Source organism: Ursus arctos, unplaced genomic scaffold (assembly GCF_023065955.2).
Source record: "Ursus arctos isolate Adak ecotype North America unplaced genomic scaffold, UrsArc2.0 scaffold_30, whole genome shotgun sequence".
Taxonomy (NCBI): Eukaryota; Metazoa; Chordata; class Mammalia; order Carnivora; family Ursidae; genus Ursus; species Ursus arctos.
The window spans coordinates 32,077,287-32,096,211 of NW_026622986.1; the positions used below are offsets into that span (position 1 = coordinate 32,077,287).

The 18,925-nt window shown below is 43.6% G+C and overlaps 1 protein-coding gene across 3 annotated transcripts in view; it reads left to right on the plus strand.

Annotated features, from left to right (window-relative positions):
• The window catches only part of LOC113241124 (aldo-keto reductase family 1 member C15-like), a 116,052-nt gene that overhangs the window by 63,419 nt on the left and 33,708 nt on the right, over positions 1–18,925 (plus strand). The gene's annotated exons all lie outside the window — the stretch shown is intronic.

The following is an 18,925-nucleotide window of genomic DNA, read 5'->3' on the forward strand; positions in this document are numbered from 1 at the left end:
TCAAAATATATTTGGAATCTTTAAAAAAAAATCTATAAACGTACAGAGATTTTTTTCAGTAACTACAGGAAATGCATTTAATAATGCCATAAATTTTGACTTTAAAAAATGCTGGTTAAATTAAGAATAAAAAGGACTTTCTTTAACTGAATAAAGGGTATAAAAGTCAGAAACCTAAATTGATAAATATCAGAAGCATTCCCTTTAAAATCAGAAACAAAACAAGAGTAACTACTATCACTATTCTTTTTTTTTAATGATTTTTTATTATATTATGTTAGTCACCATACAGTACATCCCCAGTTTCCGATATAAAGTTCGATGATTCATTAGTTGCGTATAACACCCAGTGCACCATGCAATACGTGCCCTCCTTACTACCCATCACCAGTCTATCCCATTCCCCCACCCCCCTCCCCTCTGAGGCCCTCAGTTTGTTTCTCAGAGTCCATAGTCTCTCATGTTTCATTCCCCCTTCTGATTACCCCCCTTTCTTTATCCCTTTCTTCCCCTACCGATCATCCTATTTCTTATGTTCCATAGATGAGAGAAATCATATGATAGTTGTCTTTCTCTGCTTGACTTATTTCACTTAGCATTATCTCCTCCAGTGCCGTCCATGTTGCAGCAAATGTTGAGAATTCGTTCTTTCTGATGGCTGAGTAATATTCCATTGTATATATGGACCACAACTTCTTAATCCAGTCATCTGTTGAAGGGCATCTCAGCTCCTTCCACGATTTAGCTATTGTGGACAATGCTGCCATGAACATTGGGGTGCATATGGCCCTTCTCTTCACTACGTCTGTATCTTTGGGGTAAACACCCAGTAGTGCAATGGCTGGGTCATAGGGTAGCTCAATTTTTAACTTTTTAAGGGACCTCCACACTGTTTTCCAGAGTTGTTGTACCAACTTGCATTCCCACCAACAATGTAGGAGGGATCCCCTTTCTCCACATCCTCTCCAACAATTGTTGTTTCTTGCCTTGTCTATTTTTGCCATTCTAACTGGCGTAAGGTGGTATCTCAGTGTGGTTTTGATTTGAATTTCCCTGATGGCTAATGATTTTGAACATTTTTTCATGTGTCTGTTAGCCATTTACTATCACCACTTCTATTCAACATCGTACTCTGGTCCTCCACAATGCAATAAGACAAAAAAAAAAAAAAAAAAGAATACCAGCATACCCTTTGGCCCTCCTTTAAAATGCAGACATCTTCCCATCTAAGCTGTTTGCTTACGCAATTCTCTTCTCCTGAAGTGTTGTTCTCCTATAGGATGTGATCAATAAATATTTGTTTAACGAATTAACGGATGAAGAATGTAAGCTCCATGCAGGCGGGGGTTCTGTCTGTTTTGTTCATTGCTGTCTCCCCAGCTCCTAGAAGAGTGTATATAGGAGCAGACGCAGCTACATAATTGCAAAATGAAATCGTGGGGCTCCCTGTTAAAAAAATTCTGAAGATTTTCAAGATAGTGACAGTTGAGCGTTAAATGAAGATGGGGCCCTTCTGAGCACATTACCCTCAGCAGCTATGCCCCTGAAGCCAGCCCTACATAGCATGACATACCAGGCACTCAAGACTAATTGCTGAAGAAATAAATGATCTCACTTGATCATCTCAACATCTCATAAGGCAGTGGGGACAAATGAAGCTGAGAGAACTAAATGGCTTGCTGATTTTTAGTCTGTGTCTTTCCTTGGCCAAATCCAACTGGAAGGAAGGGCCAAGGAGCCTGTTGATGGAGACCATCAGGTCAGCCTCTGGGACCACAGAGCAGGGTGCAGAGGAGCAGAGTGTGGGCGTGGAATGAGGGAGGCAGAAATAGGAGCATGCCCACTTATCATACTTCCCTCTGGACTTGTGTCTCCATCAGGCAGTGGAACTGTGTGATGTCCCCAGAACCTAGCCCCCCGGGCAGAGGCATAAACAGTAGGTCTCCAAAAAATAATTGGTTAATAAATGAACAAATGAATTAACGAGGAAAACGATTAATACAGAGAAGATGTAGTCAAAGTCGTTTTAGGTGAATGGATAGAAGCTTAGTGAGTTTGTTTGGGGAGTCTGCCTGGGATTTTCTCCCTCTCTCTCTGTCCCTCCCCCTGCTCACATGCACGTGAACACACTCTCTCTCTCTCAAATAAACAAATAAATCTTTAAAAAAAATCAAAGCCTTGTTGAGAGAGAAGTATAGGACTCCAGTCTAGTTCATGGTGTGTGCAATTTAATATATATTTGTTAGGTAAATTTGTTATTGTTGGCCATTACATTTATGGGTCTGTATTGTAGACACAAAATTAAAGTCCATTTAATGGCAAGGAGAGTCCTAACAGTCTAAATTGAGGAAAGGTTCTAAATTAAATCCCATCAACCAACAAGAAGGTTGGGACCAGTGCTCTGAACTCATCACCAGGAATGGCAGCTCAGGGGTGCAGTTCTGGGGTGTCCTGAGCTATCAGCGTACCTTAGGGGTCTTTAAGGGTGTCATTAAAGACAATAAGTAATTAAAAGGAAAACCACAGAGGTGGGAAGGTCAAATCACAAGCTAGTAGGGTTATGTACCACTCAAAAACATGAACACAGAGCTGTCCAGGCCAGTTTGGCCAAATTTTTCCACCTTCATTATGTCACCTCTTCTGTATAACTCATTGTTTCAGGTTCAAAAAATGGCTATTATCACCTCTAAATTATAGAACGTTTTAAAAGTTTAAATATTTGTCTCAAACTCACATACAGCTATTTCAATTATTTAACTATGCTTTTATATTCCCATATGAATACTTGTACTATAATTATAAAGCATACTTTGTTTCTATTTAATATCACATTATAAGCACATTGTTGTGTCTATGCTCTTCATGTGTCTTTTTTAAATTGTTGTGGAATATTCCCTGACTTTGCTAGACTTTGTCCTATGTCAGTTGGTGGACCTTTTGTATCCAAAGTCTTTATTCCCTCCTGTGACGGCCTTAGCACAAAATACCTTTATGTATATAGCTTTTTTCTGCTTTTGAATTATTGGCTCGGGAATAAGTTCCCAAGATGGCATTTCGTTACCCAAAAGCACAGCCCTGTGACAGCTCGCAGTGGATCTCCCCCTCTCGCTGGCTGCTGTGTGCACTACAGACTCTAGGGAAATCAGACCCCCAAACTCAGTGTCTCTCCTCACTCTTGACCAACGTGTGCTTTGTGTGTTAAGTGGACTGTCTCCCCACCTGATCCCAGTCTTTCAAGCCATGTTCAAGGTCCTGAAGCTTACCCCTGCTTCTATGCCTTCGATCTCACCGTTCCTAACCACACTTCCGGAACCACATCCTCCTTCCTTGTCACTGCTGAGAAAACAGCCGTCCTCCTCCTTCCAAGGCTGTGCTTCTCCTCAAACTCGTGTTGTACGTCTAGCCTTTATCGTGGAAATCAGCACGGCATCGCGCTTCACAGGAACTGGTTTTATTCTTCCCCGTTTTAAGATTTTCGGCTACTCAGGGCTGTAGGTTATGCATTTCCGTCCCCTGATGGTTCCTATCAGCAGTGTCAGACCCTCTTTTGAAACTCAAATACTTGATCCTCTGTAAGTAGTTTTTACTTCTAAGCTATTTCTTCCAATAGTCCTTTGAGCTATTCTTTCAAAACCTTGTATTAGACTTTTTAAAAAAATGTTTTTTTCAACATTTATTTATTCATTTTAGGGACAGTGTGGGAGGGATGCAGAGGGAGAGAGAATCCTGAGGCAGATTCCTGGACTCGGGGCTTGATCCCTCAACCTGAATGGAAATTAAGAGTGTGTTCAACCAACTGAGCCACCCAGGCGCCCCCAGCTTTTTAAAAAATTGCTGGTGGGTGGTGGGGAGCAAGACTAGAGGTGTGGCTTACTTGCTCTGAAGGAGATGAAATGCACAGAAGTCAATAATAAAAACAGAAAAATGTCAAGGAGCCTATAAATAGAAGGAAATTTCATTCAAATATTGAACATGACATTGGGGAATATTAGCAGTTACTGATTGCACAAATAGTGTTATGTAACACCCAAAACCCCATTTGATTTAAAATCCTAACCATGCATTTAGCTCAATTCTGTGGGTCAGTGATTGAGGCTGATGGTTTGTGGGTCCTGACTGGGCTTGGTTACAAGTCTGGGGGTCTGCTGGCTGTTGGCCTGGGCAAGTTCGTCCTCCCCATGTCCCTGGGGCCTCTCCAGTATATTCTCATGTTATAGAAAAGAAGCAAGAGTGGGGCACCTGGCTGGCTCAGTCGGAGGAGTGTGTGACTTTTTTTTTTTTTAATTTATTTATTTGACAGAGGGAGACAGCCAGCGAGAGAGGAAACACAAGCAGGGGAAGTGGGAGAGGAAGAAGCAGGCTTCCCAGCAGAGCAGGGAGCCTGATGCGGAGCTCGATTCCAGGACCCTGGGATCACGCTCTGAGCTGAAGGTAGATGCTTAACAACTGAGCCACCCAGGCGCCCCTAGTGTGTGACTCTTGATCTCAGGGTTGTGAAGCTGCCACGTTAGGTGTAGAGATTACTACAAATAAAATGTAAAGAAAACTTCAAAAAAATTTTTAACAAGAGTGAGAGAGCAAGCCAATGCATCAACACCTTCCACGTGAGGACCTATCTGAGCTGTGGAGGTTGATGAAAATGTGGACGGAAGTGGGCCAGACGAGATGGAGACAGCACCCGAGGTATAAGGAAGCCCACGGAGACAGGTCAGGGCAGGTACTAGTTCAGAATCCCGTTGGGCCAGCTACTCTTGCTGTGAAGGAATTGAGAAGCAGGAACAACTGGGGTCAACAGTCAAACTGGAGAGGTATCGGCAGCGGGGAGAGGATTGATTCAGGTGGCTACGACCGTGAGCAGGGGAGCAGGCCGATATGCTGGGGCTGAGGAGGGCTGGCAGGGAGGGGACAGGTGCCGGCAGGGAGCTAGGAGTGCATCTCAGCATCTTTGTCTCTGGGGAAGGCAGGTGTCGGTCTCCTGCCGCGGCTGTGGTTTCAGGTGAAGGCAGTAAAGTTCTTTTACACCTTTTCCCCCTTCTGGGATGACTGGACAGACTTAAAGTTTTCTCTACCCACCCTCCCTTCCCCCCACCCACCCAGCCCCCAGTTTCCCTCCCCTCTGAACGTGGACCGGCGACAAGGATTTCAATTGTATTAAGCACAGCATGATGACTGATCTGTGTTCTCTGCCTCTGGAAATCAACTCAGAGTCAAATCTGATCACTGGGGAACAGAGAACTCATTTAAGTCCTGAACTTTGCTGGGCGTTTCCATCAGTTTCAATAGGGAGAGGAGGGGGAACTCAGTGAGGCTGATGGCAGGACAAGGCTTTGCAGGAAGGATTTATGATAGAACTTAAAGCAAGGATGGAAATCCTGGGATGACTTCTTCCCGCCCCACACAAGGTTCACAAGCAATACTAATGTGTTCAGTCCCATGAGGACCTGGGGTGGGTGTCCCCATCATAAGAGACTTGAGAGAAGGCAGTGCACGCTGTGGTGTAACTTTGGGAGCATAGCTCAGATCTGGATGATCCTGTTGGACAATCCTGGTGTCTGGAATCAAACCATTAGAGATTTTCTTTCTTTCTTTTTTTTTTTTTTTTAAGATTTTATTTATTTATTTGACAGAGATAGAGACAGCCAGCGAGAGAGGGAACACAAGCAGGGGGAGTGGGAGAGGAAGAAGCAGGCTCATAGCAGAGGAGCCTGATGTGGGGCTCGATCCCATAACGCCGGGATCACGCCCTGAGCCGAAGGCAGACGCTTAACCGCTGTGCCACCCAGGTGCCCCCCATTAGAGATTTTCTGATCTGAGGCTTGAAGCCTGTCAGTCTTCTGGAAACTCAAGACTGAGATGCAAATGCCCTGGACAGTAAAATCCCTCCAGCCATCACCAGCAGGGGGGGCTTGAATAGCCAAACCAGGAAGAAATGGGACAAAGCCCATCTGCAAGGAGGAAGAGTTAGTTAAGAGTCAACTCAAGAGGAACTAGCTCAGCTTGATCCTGTCCAGGGATGGCTCCAATTCGAATACTGCCAGAATCCTTTTCTTCTGAAGTTTTGGGTGCTTTGGGCAATACGAACAGCGAGCTAGGTTGTTACAGCCTCTAGTAGCTTGAAGCTCACGCTCTAGACTTAGATGTTTTGTGGGAAGACATCCCTTCTTTTCTTTGCTAATTGTGGACTTCATGCATGATTTTCTTTCATCTCTACTTAAAAATATAAGCTCCATGCCCTAAGAACCATGCATATTTTACTGACACTGCAGCCCTGGCATGGAGTAGACAGTAAATATGTGAGCAAGGTATATGAACTGAGGTGATTTTCAATCAATAACACCTCCAAGGAAAACAAGTTCCACTGATTGGCAACCTGCCGTGTAAAATAGCACTTCCTTTGCTTTGTTCTTAAAAAAGAAATCCATATTTTAGGTTCAGAAAGATAGGTGATCAGATCGTAAGTGGTTTTCAATTTCTCCCTTTCCTGTTTGGTTTGTTCAAAGCAGAGAAACTATTTTATCAAATACAAGTTTACTTAGAACCATAATATATAAAGCATATATAAACCAGGCTGCGTGTGTTCCTAGTGGGCCAGACCTCCTCTTTGTTTACTCCATAAGGCAGCTCAGAAGGTACCAGAATCCCCTGGACCTCCCAACTCCAGCACTGTCCATATATCTAGTTCACGAACACCTGTAAGTGCCTAGAGCACAGGGTGCACATTCTCCTTTCACTTATTTTAGAATTTAACACTCATCTCTGTTAGGAAGTGTTTCTTTTTTTATCTAAGCCCAATTTTTTTTTTTAAAGATTTTATTTATTTATTCGACAGAGATAGAGACAGCCAGCGAGAGAGGGAACACAAGCAGGGGGAGTGGGAGAGGAAGAAGCAGGCTCATAGCGGAAGAGCCTGATGTGGGGCTCGATCCCATAACGCCGGGATCACGCCCTGAGCCGAAGGCAGATGCTTAACCGCTGTGCCACCCAGGCGCCCCTAAGCCCAATTTTTAAAAAATATTTGGTCTCTATTTAGGAGAGAGGTAAAGGACTCTGAAGTGATCTGAAATTCAGTTTACTTTTTTTCAAAATCTTTTTCATTTAGCGTCAAACTCCAAATTAAAAAAAAAAACCATGAAAAGATAGGATTCATCATTGTTTTACCTGATTGCTTATTCAACTTGACATGGCTACGTTTCTGGAATGCGTAGAAATTGAATATTTTTTTAATCACTTTTTATCAGTCCTGGAAACTTAAAAAAATACACTTTTTTAGAGCAGTTTTAGTTTCACAGGAAAGCCGAGCAGAAAGTACAGAGATCTCCCGTATATGCCCAGCCGACACACGTGCAGTCTCTTCTACTAGCAACACCCCAGCCAGAGTGGGATATTTGTTACAAATGATGGACCTACACTGACCCATCATCGTCACCCAGAGCCCACAGTGTACATCAGGGTCACTCTTGGTGTTGTACGTTCTGTGGGTTTGGACAAATGTGTAATGACGTGTATCTGCCATTACAACACCCTACATAATCGTCTCATGGTTCCAAAAATCCCCTGTGCCCCACCTGTTCATCCCGTCCTCTCTCTTCCATGGCACCCTTTGATCTTTTTATTATCTTCCTAGTTTTGCCTTTTCCAGGATGTCATATAATTGGAGTTACACGGTACCCAGCCTTTTCAGATGGACTTCTTCTACTTAGTAATATGCATTTAAGGCTCCTCCATGTCTTTTCAGGCTTCATAGCTCATTTATTTTTAGTAATGAGGTACATTCCATTGTCTGGATGGACCATAGCTTATTATTTATACATTCGCCCTCTGAAGGAGGGGTGCTTCCAGGTTTTGGCAATTATGAATAAAGCTACTATCAATATCTGTGGGCAGAATTTTGCATGGATGTACGTGGTCAGTTCATTTAGGTAAATATCAAGGAGCATGATTGATGAACTATATGGTAGGAATGTTCCGTTTTCTAAGAAACTGCCAAACTATCTTCCAAAGTGGCTGCACCATTTTGCATTCCCGCCAGCAGTGAATGAGAGTTCCTATGGCTCCGCATGGTTGCCAACATTTGCTGATGCCAGTGTTTTGGATTTTCCTTGCTCTAATAGATGTATAGTGGTGTCCCATTATTACTTTGCAGTTTCCAAATAACAGTTTCCAAGTAATGTTGAACGTCTTTTCATATGCTTATTTGCCATCTGTATTTCTTCTTTTGTGGGGTGGCTATTCAAGTCTTGCCCATTTTTTAATTGATTTGTTTTCTTATAGCTGAGTTTTAAGGGTATATTTTGGTAACAGTCCTTTTATCAGATATGTTTTTTGCAAATATTTTCTCCCAGTCTGTGGCTGGACTTTTCATGCTCTTGACATAGTCTTTTGCGGAGCAGAAGTTACAAATTTTAATGTTGCCTCTACTCTTTGTCAAAAATTGGCTGACTATATTTGTATGGGTCTATTTCTGGGCTATTCATCCATCTATTCTGTTCCATTGGTTTGTGTGTCTTTTTCATCAATACCACACTGCCTTGATTACTGTAGCTTTACAGTGAGTCTTGAAGTCAGGTAGTATCAGTCTTCCCACTTTGTTCTTTTTAAATATCACATTGGCTCTCCTGGGTCTTTTGCCTCCCTGTATAAATTGAGTCAATTCATAATATTTACAAAATAAGTTGCTTGTACTTTGATTGGGGTTGCATTGAATCTATAGATCAAGTTGGGAATAACTGATACCTTGACTATATTATATCTTCTTATCCATGAACATGGAATACATCTCCATCTGTTTAGTTATTCCTTGATTTCATTTGTCCTGAAAACTTTCTTCTCCTAAAATTGTCAACTGGGAAAATCCACATCTCTAAGTGGATAGGCTGTTGGCTCACTTTGACTTTAATTTATTCGTTGTGCTTTGCTTTCAGCTCGTGCTCCTGTAGATTATAGTAGTATCTAAGGGGAGGAATCTTCAGGTAGTAAGAACTAACCAACTCCTCTGTAAAGGAGGGAAGAGCAGTGAGGGACACTATCAGGAAGCTGCAGTTTGTTGTTGATTCTGAAGCTCACTTGCTCACCCAATTAGCAGGGACTTTGGAAGCAAACAGATCTGAGCTCAAATTCCAGTTCTCTTATTTACTAGCTTGCCTGTGGCAAGCTACCTTCTCTAAGCTTCTGGTTTGTCTGTATAGTGGAGAAAATATCTATTTTGCAGGATTTCTGTGAAGATTAAATAAGGTTGCATGTACAAGTGACCGACACATAGTAGGTATCTAGTAAATGGCATTATTGCTGATGCTCCCTCCCTTCCCCCCTCTGAATAACCAAGAGGCATGGGCCTTTCCCAGTTTTCCTCTGGTGCCCAATCCATGACCTTGGTGGGGAAAAAGGGTGTTACCATTCCAGAGCCATCCATCCATAGGGTACGGGGCAAACTTGCAAGGCCTCCATGCATCAAGTTACAGAGTATAACCCTTTCAAAGCTTCACTTTAGACTTTTAGTTTAAAATTCTCTTACTCTCCTCCCCCTTCCCCTTACAAGGAGCTAACAAGTCCTTGCACTATTTTCACCACTCTTTCTCTGCCATCTAGGTTTGTGAAATCATTTAATGTTATTAGAATGTCCCTTATAACAGGTCTCTTCTGATACCAAGGTCGTTATTTATACATTCTCAGAGAAACTATTCTTACCCATTAATATTTATATACTGCAAGGTTCTTTACACCCACTTTTTTCTCTTCTCTTCATCTTCCCCCTCTTGAAGCCTTTCTCTTTACTTTACGTATCACTTGGCTTGTTTTCTCATGTATTTTTATTAGATGGGATCCAGAGGTGGTAGACTCTCTTAGTTTGAGTGTCTCACTAAATAGCTTTCTTTTATCCTGAGAGAAAGCAGTATCTTTCTCAAAAGTCTGTGGATACTCTTAGTGTCTTCTACCCCAACGTGCCTACTCATCACTGGAGATCTTGTTAAGCTGCAGATTCTAATGCAGGACTAGAGTGGGGCCTGAGATTCTGCGGTTCGAGGAAGCTCCCAGTTGATGTACCCGCTGTCAGTTAGCAGACTCTAATCTCAGTAGCAACGGTCCAGCTCACTGTGCAGAAGATGAGAAGTCAGAAGCAAGCTAGATTTCCCTCTTTATGGGTAACTTGTTTTTTTCCAGGAAGTTTGCAAATTTCCCTCTTATTATAATCCAAGAACTCTGTTAGGATATGCTCACAAATGTGTCTTTTGTGTCATCAATCTAAACTAGGATTCAGTGGGCCGTTTAAATCATAGATTCAAATGTTTCTTTGACTCGGACATTTTTCTTCTACTATTGCAGTCAATACTCAACTATTTAGAGATTCTGCATTTGTGAATTTTCCAAAATGCTACAATTTATATCTAAGCCCAGAATCCACACTTGTGGAGCTTTTGTGGTCATTTGCAGACATGTGCATAATGGCCCCAAAATGTCACCTGATGTGCATGTTTTCGGCTGAGGTTGGACAAGGCTCCGCTCTGCCTTCTTGTTTCAGCTTTCACACTGTAAACACATGTCCTCTTCATGGTCTTTTGGCGTTTTTTTTGTGCCTTGTGTTGGTGATTTCTGTTTAAAATGGTCCCCCCGCATAATCCTGAAGTTCTGTCTAGAGTTCCTAAGTGCAAGAGCATGTGATCAGCCTTATGGAGAAAATATCTGTGTTAAACTTCAGTTCGGGCACGACCTGTAGTGCTGTTGGTCACAAGTCCAATGTTAGGGACTCAACGATATATATAAGATGAAGTTTCCTCAAACAGAAATACACACAGAACAGGGTTATATATGGAACTGTTGAGGAGAATGGTGTGACCAGAAGCTGGCAGGAACCTAACTCCGTATTTCCCTCAGGAGCAACGGTTCAGTGGCCATTTGTTAAATCGGTGTCCACAGCAACTTTATCAAACGTAAATACCACAAATAATGAGAATCCACGGTGTTTTAAAATTCTGGGCTTTTGTTTCTTTATCTCCGGGATATAATACCATTTGATCATGATATATACTTGTTTTAACATATTGCTGGATTTGATTAGCTAATATTTTGTTGAGGATTTTGTATCCATGTTCATGAGGGGTAGTATTCTGAAAAGTGTTTTTCTTTTTTTTTTTTAAGATTTTATTTATTTATTTGACAGAGATAGACAGCCAGTGAGAGAGGGAACACAAGCAGGGGAAGCGGGAGAGGAAGAAGCAGGCTTCCAGCGGAGGAGCCTGATGTGGGGCTCGATCCCAGAATGCTGGGATCACGCCCTGAGCCGAAGGCAGACGCTTAACGACTGAGCCACCCAGGCACCCCTGTTTTTCTTTTTTTTAAAAGATTTGTTTTAGAGAGAAAGAACTCATGAGAGGGTGTTGGGGCAAAGGGAGAAGGAGAGAAGCAGACTCTGTCCTGAGCATGGAGCCCAACGCAGGGCTCAGACTCATGAGCCTGAGATCATGACCTGAGCTGAAATCAAAGGTTCGATGCTTAACCCACTGAGCCATCCAGGTGCCCCTGAAAAGTGTTTTTTTCTTGTGATATCTTTGTCTGGCTTTGTTATCAGGGTACTAATTGGCTCATAAAATGAACATTTTAACTACAAATTTCATTTCATTGATAAATATAGGACTGGTTACATTATCTGTTTCTTGTTGAGTGAGCTCAGAGTGGCTGATACAAGTTTTCCCAAAATCTAATTTTCTCTTGAAAGCTCCATTTTTATCTTTGGCAACAAACATTGTTAGTTGTTTTCCCTTCAATGAGAAAGTGCCTACTATAAGCCAATGTTGGAATAACCAACCATAATTTGTCAGAACCATAGTTTGTCAGTTGTTCTTTCAAGTAAAAATAGCACTCAGTGGAAAGGTGACTTGTTCAGCCCACAGTTCAAACAGCTGTACAAGTGCTTTTCCTGGAAATAACCAGTGTGCTGTGGTACGCAGCACGGAGTGCTTCCCATCTTGACACACAGAATACTAAAAAGATGCATGAGTGTGGGGGGCATAGGATGGTAGGGAGAGGGAAGGCTAGGGTTGAAAGGGTTGAGACTTCATCTATAACCTTATCAAGGACAATCTCAGATGAAATTGGCCATCCTGTGCTGTCATCCAATGTCTGAAACACATGTTATGCGTTTGCCTGGTTTTCTAGTTGCTTAAGGCAGGAGGGTAGATGTGGTGCCTGTTATTCCCTCATAATAGGTTTGTATTTCCTCTTCTGGAAATCCTCTTCCTCAAAATTAAGCCTCCTGGGGGCATCTGGGTGGCTCAGTCGTTGAGCGTCTGCCTTCAGCTCAGGGCGTAATCCTGGAGTTCTGGGATCGAGCCCCACATCGGGCTCCTCTGCGGAGAGCCTGCTTCTTCCTCTCCCACTCCCCCTGCTTGTGTTCCCTCTCTTGCTGCCTTTCTCTCTCTCTGTTGAATAAATAAATAAAATCTTAAAAAAAAAATTAAGCCTCCTGGAGCTATCTTTCTGGCTCTTCTCTTTCCCTCTGATTTTCTTCTTTTTTTTCCCCTCTGTACTTCGGCACATTTCTTACTCTTGGTCTCAGTAATGGATGACCATCTGGTTCTTTAATTCGTATACTAGGTTTTAAAATTCAAAACATGCTTTTGGGCAAAGCCCCTGGCAGTCTTCTTGTGCTCTCCTTCAATTTCCTTAGGCACTCGATTACCTTTTACTGCAAGTGTTCATCTCTCTCCTCCAGAGGTAGGTCTGCTTCCTTGGACACGTTGTCTACACGTTCCCCCAGTGCTTCCTCGCTCTCTGGGGTTGTCTCCTGTAGGGGTGCATGACTTCTGCTTTGTCAGCTCACTGGGATTCACATCCTGTTGCTAGAAGTCACATATGGGCAGGAATGCTGATACCATAATACTACATTAGTATTTTTTTTATTGAGGTATAATTGGCAAGTAAAATTGGACATATTTAGATTGGATGATTTGCTAGGCATTGTGAAATAATCACCACGATCAAGCTAACTAATGTAACACCTCAATACTTTTTTTTTTTTTTTTTGGTGATGAGAACACACAATCTACCCTCTTCGCAAATTTTTTGAGAGAGAGAGCGAGAGAGAGCGCCTGCACATGTGTGAGCAGGGAAGGGCAGAGTGAGAGAGAGAATCTTAAGGAGGCTCCACACCCCACATGTGGAGCCCAATGAGGGGCTTGATCTCACGACCCTGAGATCATGACCTGAGCCAAAATCAAGAGTCAGATGCTTAACCTACTGATCTACCCAGGCACCCCTACCCTCTTAGTGAATTTTAAGATGAATATATTCATCTTGTACAATGGAAATTTATATTCTTTGACTAACATCTCTCTATTGAGATGGCCCCTGGCAGCCACCAGTCTAGCCTTTGCTATTATGAGTTCAACTAGTTTAGATTGCACGTCTAAGTGAGATCATGCAGTATTTGTTTTTGGCTTATTTCACTTAACATACTGTCCTCCAGATTCATCCATGTTGTCCCAAATGACAGGGTCACTTTCTTTTTTAAGGCTGAAGATCAATGATATCTTTTTTCTGGACATTGCCACACAGGTCTTAACACTTTGGGAAAATCAAGACTTACATAGGATCGGGGTCAGAAGTCATTATTCCCTTTCTGTGTGTGTGGAGAGAATGAGGCTCTGAGTAATGAAGCCCCCACCTAGCATTCCTCAAGAGACCAGAAGCAGAAATCCAGAGGACATCTATATTGTCACAGTGATTATCAATCATCTATTGAACTCCATGCTAGGCACGGAATAAATATTTTACACATATTAAAGTTTCTCGTGAAGCTAGGTTTTCTGGTTACTAACACATTTGCCCTGTGACATAGGTGCAATGATTCTCCCCACTTCTACATGAAGAAGCTGTGTCTTTCCTTGAGATCCCACAGGCAGGAAGTGGTGAAATTGGGATTTGAATTCAGGCATGTTTTTGAAATCCTTGACTGCATTTGACTTAGACAAAAATGGGAGTGGTTTCCCTTCCCTGCTGCTCCTCAACAGCTCAATGGGTGGCCTCCTCATTTTAAAAAATCCTTCAGAAGGGCACCTGGGTGGCTCAGTCCTAAAGCGTCTGCCTTCGGCTCAGGTCGTGATCCCAGTGTTCTGGGATCAAGCCCCGCATCGGGCTCCCTGCTCAGTAGGAAGATTGCTTCTCCCTCTCCCACACCCCCTGCTTGTGTTCCCTATCTCGCTGCCTCTCTCTCTGTCAAATAAATAAATAAAATCTTTAAAAAAATTAAAAAATAATAAAAAATTTAAAAATCCTTCAGGGGCAACTGGGTGGCTCAGTCGTTAAGCGTCTGCCTTCAGCTCAGGTCATGATCCCGGGGATTGAGCCCTGCATGGGGCTTCCTGCTCAGCAGGGAGCCAGCTTCTCCCTCTCCCTGTGTGCACACATGCATGCTCTCTCTCCCTAATAAATAAATAAATAAATCTTTAAACGAAAATCCTTCATATTCTTTCAGTGTATGAGGTCAAGGACACCACCTCTTCATCTTCTATACATTCTTTCCAGCATAATAGCCTGCTATTATTATTTTTAATTACTTTCCCATTTAATGATTAATTAAAGAGACTGGTGGGTTGAGTGGTGTTATCAGGTGATGGATTCTGTGCTTGCTTTTGCTCAACCTTCCCTGCCCCTTGTCCTTTACATTAGCTGATTCACAGGCTGTCTCCTTATTACCATGAAATCTGGGGGCAGAACAATCCTATTTCTGGTTGCCATTAACATTTCTCTTTTGAAGACCCTTTGAATGATGGGTGTGTCATACTCAAAATTTGTGTTAGGGATTCAGTGGTCCCTGCCAAAGGAGTTTTTGAGCATAGTCCAAGAAAGAGAGAAGAGATGTGGATTATCTGAACCAGTGCTTAACCCTTAAATCACTTTTTTAAGATTGGAATGGAGCCTATGGGAGAAGGACTGAAGAACGAGCTATGTATATCAGACACCGAGCTAGGGGCTGCTGCAGGGACTTGGTGGCAGGAATTCTTTCTGGTACGGTAGGATTGGTCAAGCCAGGATGCACTCCAGAGCCCAGATCAGTAGCTCTTAACCAGGAGTCATCCTTCTGACCATCTGGGGATCTCCTAGGTTGCACCTCCACAGAAAAGTCTGAGTCCTGGTATGTATATTTTGACAAAGCTCCCCTGGTGATTTTGAGGCATACCTCTTAGGTAAGATGGTGCACCAGCCACAACTGCCCAGAAGAGACAGGGCTTGGGGACTATAGTCATTTACTACCGGTGTCAGAGATCCAGAGTTTATTAAAGAACTCATGCAAAGTGCATAGCATCATATTTAGTGCTAACTGAATAACATTGCTGGTAGTGGATCAGGAGCCAAGAGGGTACTCCTAGGACACAAACAGGAAGTGGGGCAGGAACGTGGGGGATCAGACCATCAAGGCAAGGACAACAAGAGTAAGAGTCAGGCATCCCAGCAGAGACCCTGGACTTCAGATTTGTAAAGTTGGAACAATCCAGAAAGGTAGAGACAGGTTCACAAGGGATACAAACGACCAAGGTCCTTGAACACCAGAGTCTACTCAATGCCAGCCCCCTCTCCCTGCCTTGCTCATGCAGTCTTATAGTTCCCCACTGGGTTCTGACATTATTTCCCCAGAAACTTCAGGATCCAGACATTACAGGATATCAAGTCACTCTGTTAGTACCATGGCAGGTTTTCAATTTCCAGGGCCACCAGCACTTAAATGACTTTCCTCCCTATCTGGGCCCCAGTGCACCATTTCTGGCAACTCTGCTCAGGGAGATGAGATGAAGGAGGAGTCCACTCAAGGAAAGGAGATCACAAGGAACACGAGTGGGCATGTGGGGACCTCGCCATGTGTCTCTTGCCTGGCAGAGTATTCATTTAGCACCAGGTGACTCCACCACTAAGGAATTTAATTGCTTGGCTTGCCAACCTGAAATAGATTCATCACTGATGTTTGGAAAATGAGATGACCTGAAGCCATCTTCCCTGCCTGGGACAGCCCGAGCCATCAGTGGCATTGGACTCTACGGAGAAGGGAGATGTCAACCCTTGGGTTGGCTTCCCCTCCTTATGCAGCTCTGCTACTGGCCCCACCTGTGGGCTGAGACAGGAACTAATGCAAATATTCTTCCCTCCCGGGACCCCAGGATGACGTTTTTGGTCAAAGTGATCCTCTTTTCTCGAAGAGTGACATGTATACATTGGCTTAAATGTGAAAGTGAAACTTTGGAAATTTAGTTTCAATAGATTTTACCAACTGGCCCCTCAGTGTGCCCAGTTTTACTTCCGCCACTTGGGTATAAAAGTATAAGTTCCACATTCAGTATCAAGCATTAACATTTTTGCCAGGCTGCTGCGTGCGAGGCAAGATTGTATTTTGCATTAATCGGCAATTCTCCAATCACAAGCAAAGTCGATCAGCTTTTCCTCTGTTGATTTGGACATTTTTGTTTCCACTTCTTCAAATTGCTGACACATACCCTTTGCCCATTTCCCCCCCCCCCTTTTTTAATAGTCTTTTTGTATTGATTTTCAGAATTCTTTCTCTTTTATGGCTTTAAGTCCTTTGCTAGATATTTGCAGTATTTCTTCTGGTTTGTCCCCCTATTTTAACTTGCTACTATAAAATAGGAGTTTTAAATTCTGATGTGGTCAAATTTACCAGTCTTTCTCCTTCTGCTTTTTTTGTGCCTTGGTTAGGAGAACCTCTATCCTCCTACAGATATTCCCTACATTTTCTCATCATACTTTAAAAATGTTGCCCTTTTTATTGAGGTTGTCCATCTTTTTATTGGTGTTGTGAGGTAGGGATTTAACTTAATTCCTCCCTCAGATGTCTAGCCCATAGGCTCTTGGCAGGTATGGACTAGAGCTCCACCATCCCCACATCCCCTGCCACGGACTGAAATGGCATCTTCCCTAGGTACTAAATCCCACATATATGTTATTCTCTTCTGCTGATCTATTTGTTGATTACCGTTCTAATACCACACTGTCTTAATCATGATCGCTCTAGAGCATTTGAAATCCTAGAGCTAGTTCCACGTGTTGGCTCTTTGAACTTTCTTGGTTCTTCCCACCCACACGTATTTTAGAATCCCCATCTGTTCTGAGGATTGTTCGTCCTCTGCTTGTTTCTATCCCAGTTCCCCATTTACTCCGACACCCTTCCCCTAGTTTTATCTTGCTTACTCTGTCACCTACTTTTCTCCGTTTCCTCTATTTCCTTTGGGGAGGTGGGTAGAAACCCTGAATGGAAATCAGGAAAGCTACCTTTGAATGAATGCTATCATGTGCATGATCTTGCAGTGTGACCTTGGGCAAGTCACCTCTCCCCTCTTTTAGTTTTTCCCCCATAAAATGAGGGAGTGGAGGGGACGGACCCCGACTTCCCTTCTAACTTCTGCTCTTTCACACAACAGCTCATTCATCCACGTGATTAGCTCTCCTCGCCAACATGTGTCATAGTAAAGCAATTCTTTCTTCCCACCCCCATCTTCACCTGCACCCCCCTGCACCCCCTCCCCCATTCAGGCACATGATGACTGGATGTGGCATAATATGCTTGGCCTCAGTATTTTCAGACTGCTCCTCTGCAGAACAAAGAAAGGGAGCATTAGGTGGCTGCCCCTGGGAGGTTTAGCTATTTAAACAGGGTAATCCTCTGGCTCCCCTTTCACGGAGCCCTGCTCGAAGGCACAGAGGGCCTGTCCACCATGCTCACTGGGTAGGATTAGTGGACAACCTGCTGCCTGTGTGCCTACCGCCTGTTGGCAATGAGGGCTCTGTCTTCAACTTGCAAATGGCTAGAGTGTATTTGCCTTGCCCAGCTGCTTATTTGTTTTTCTAACTGCTAATGGTCACAGAGTTAATGAGGCAATAGAAGTCCTTCTAGGTAATTACACTCAGGTGAAGCATTAGATCAGGTTACCTGGCTTCTCATCTGCTGGACGGATAAGCTAGTGGGCAACCCTGCCCATTTGAATTTTCTAAGGGCTGGAGAGCACTTTCAAAGCAATATATACACACTTCACCAGGTTTAAAGGGTAAGGGTGTCGGGGCGCCTGGGTGGCTCAGTCGGTTAAGTGTCTGCCTTTGGCTCCGGTCATGCTCCTGGGATGTGGGATTGAGCCCTTGAGTTGGGCTTCCTCATGAGGAGGGAGTCTGCTTCTCCCTTTCCCACTGCCCCTCCTCTGCTTGTATGTGCTCAAATAAATAAAATCTTTAAAGGTAAAGCAGGGGAGGGGATAGGGTGTGGACTGGGGGGCAGCTTAGCTTGATGATTTTTGTCTCTAGATCTAGAAACTCCTGGTATGGCAGGATGGTTCACAATTGTGCTCCTTTGAAATTGCCCTGGGAAACAAGAGGCCACCTCACCCAAGGTTGCCCACCCTTCAGGGGGAGTGACTCAAAGTCAGCAGTTGCTGATGCAGGAAGACCAAGGCCCAGCCCCCTTGCCTCCATGTGGGACAACTCCCAAAGACCATCCCCAACCTAGAGCGCTCCACGGGCTTAGCTCTTGGCCGGTCTTAAGGGATAACTTGCTTCAAGGTAACGCACTCCTTGCTTGCTGCCCTAAGGCCCTTGATCTGTGAACACAACTAACTTACTTTGAGATGTGCAGACCTCTGGCCTTGGAGAACAAAAGACTAGAATTTTCCCCGGCCACAGAGGACAGCAAGTCTGTTTGAAGTCACCATGGCTTTCTGATAGCCCAGCAATTTTTAGCAAAATTGTTTTTCTATAAGTAAAAGACTTTACTGACCTCTCTTTGCACATCTGTAGACCTTACCCCCCCGCCCCAAAAATCAGAGTACTCTTGTACAACCCCCAGGTACCAAGGAACCTGACCTTTTTGTACAACCCCACCCCCACTCCCCTGCCCCAAGGAACTAGGACTTCTCTTGCACCACCTCTGGGCACCGAG